Consider the following 2,623-nt stretch of genomic DNA (forward strand, 5'->3'; position numbering starts at 1 on the left):
TTCTTGATCTTTTGCTAAATGTTTACAAATTTCCTTCAAAGAAATTCTTCTTTGTGCGTTATCGTAGTCCCGGGTTATTGTTGTCTTTCCTTTGTGCCAATCTCAAGCGAAATTCATTGTATTACGACAATTTATAATGAAATAATTTTCAATTCTCATAATTAATTTCATTAACATTTTTTTAGATCGCATAATTATAAATAATAACAGAATTATGTTGTAATAATATAATAAATAAAGTGCAAAATATTTTAAAATACAAGATTGTCACAGTTTTAGAAACACTGGCTAACAAAATTAACCAGTGTCAGCTATTCAATAAAACGACAGCGATTGGTCGATTTACAACGAGCCTAAAGCGTATTCGGATACACTTTGCAATGCAGCGACTCGAGCGCTTTATTTTTAAATTCTATTCATACAAAGCGATTACCTTCAAAAAAGATTTACGCGTTACACAGCTATTAGGTCAAAAGAATAATTAAATATAACTGTGTTTTTAAATAAATTGTTTAAATCATTAACGAAATTTGTTAAGGATTGATATTTATAACACAAAACAAAATGAGTGCTGTCAGCGCTTAAACGCTGAGTAGACAAACATTGAATTTTCCTCCTCCCTTCATCTAATTCTGTCAGTCATTCATTCTATTTCATTCAAACTCAAACTGTCAGTTCAGTTCAGTGCAATTTTTGCGTTGTTAATTGTTATTTCGTTTTCGAAATTAAATTTGCATTTAAATAATATGTTTACAGTTTATTAGTTTCTTATTCAATATGTATTTAAACAGAAGTGAATTTAACCTAGAACTGAAATAAATTACGATAACAAATTGTGTCGAGGTCAAGGTTTTTTTGATTGTTTAGTCTATTATTACTATTCCTACATCTGTGAAAATGGCGGAGATATGAATTTTTGAAACACATTCCTCATAGAAAACTTGGGTGAGTGATTTTTTACTGGTTATCTAATATTTACGTAACATTGTTTGATAAATATTGTTTACTAGATAGGACAGACTGTGTGTAGATTATACGAATTGTTAGTTGTAATTAATGTTTAATTCTATGCTCAACACACAACAGCATTATGAGTTATTTATAATTTGTAGACTGTGTTGCAATGTTTTTGAACGACTTCGTCCAACTTTTGAAAAATGTGCAGGGTTAACAATATTTTTTTATTTCCTTTAAAATTCCACACTAATTTGGAGTTGGAAGTAATCAATTTGTTACTAAATTTGCCTCTTTAATGATAGTTACTTAGCTATCTATTTTTTTTATCCCATAAATATGTAGTGAAATAAACTAATGAGTCCGAGTCATTATTCTTGTTTAGTAGAATACCAATCACAACTATGCCCTTTATTGTAATACCCGACGTCAAAAATATCGATTCCCACCTCACGACCCCCATTTACAGTCCCCCAGTCTGGGGGTCCCGACTCATCTCGAGTTCCCCTCCCCCGTGGTTTTGCGAGTGGTACGGGCTTTTCTTTGCAACGCGTACTATTGGTTATTTTTGTCGCGTACCATGTTGCCGCTAATTGGGTACACTTAGCATTTTTTAATTACCAACGGTAGTGCTTGCAATTGTCATTCGCGTTGCTCTTTTGTTTATTGTTTGGTATAAAGATGGGAAATTGGAATTATTACCTTACAAGCTACGTGTTTAGACACTAGTCTTTACTGTGGGTAGTTGAACTCAAAATTCATCTATGGTGCCGATTTTTATCCTAACCTAAAAGGGTTACCTGGAAAAAAAACTGCAATCACGTTTTACAATGTGAAAATATTTAAATAAGTAATTTCTAAGCGAATTTAGTATATTTTAATTCCGAACTTTGTCAAAAGAATGTTTCAAGTACGCGAAATAGTTTTACCGGTTAATATCGAAGTTTAATGGAGAAAAATTCGAGGAGGGCTTTGATGCCACAGTAACTTCGGGAACTTTTAAAATATGACCCAAATGCTTTGTAAACTTTTTAATATAACTATATTGAGTAATCCAAACAACAGAAAATGTAAAGGTAAGGTTATTTAGAGTGAGTTTTCACTGGAGATACACAACTATTGTAATCCTTGTTCTATTTGAAGAAAAAAGAAGTTCCATGTAGGTATTTTGGCAGAGTAAACGCACGCTAAAACACCCTAGACGTCATCCAATTGTAATTTTAGACGCGGATCGATACGTAAAATGAATCTCAGCAATGCAATGGTTGCTTGTTTTCACTTCTGTGGTTACAGATTGCATTTCTATCATAGATCCGAGTCAAAGGTTACGTTTAGGTATGTTTGAAGCGGTTAAGTTTATCATAGAATAGCTTTATTAGTACATTTCGGCGGGGAAATGCGTTAAATGATAAGTAAAGAAATCCATTAGTTTAGATTTTGGTAAAAAACAAACGACGATCTGCAGTTCACGCGTGAAGATCAGTGAACTGATTCGCAGCTCACCTCAATTTGTACACACCGGTATGATTTTTAAATCACCGATCAGATCTTAGCTCGTCCGCTCGCATAGTTATTGTATCGCGTTGATCTGTGAGCTGTGAGCATCCAATTAAGTTGAACTGCAGCTCTTTTGAGCAGTCTTAAAGCTTTACACACGTCTACTAATATA

General features: G+C 33.0%; 1 long non-coding RNA gene across 1 annotated transcript in view; it reads left to right on the forward strand.

The window, feature by feature from the left end:
• The first annotated feature begins 685 nt into the window (after positions 1-685).
• Positions 686-2,623, forward strand: part of LOC106101339 — a 38,082-nt gene continuing 36,144 nt past the window's right edge. Inside the window, exon 1 of the long non-coding RNA XR_001225504.1 lies at positions 686-945. This is a non-coding gene — a long non-coding RNA (uncharacterized LOC106101339). The remainder of the gene's footprint in view (positions 946-2,623) is intronic.

This window comes from Papilio polytes, unplaced genomic scaffold (assembly GCF_000836215.1).
Source record: "Papilio polytes unplaced genomic scaffold, Ppol_1.0 DF823991.1, whole genome shotgun sequence".
Classification (NCBI taxonomy): domain Eukaryota; kingdom Metazoa; phylum Arthropoda; class Insecta; order Lepidoptera; family Papilionidae; genus Papilio; species Papilio polytes.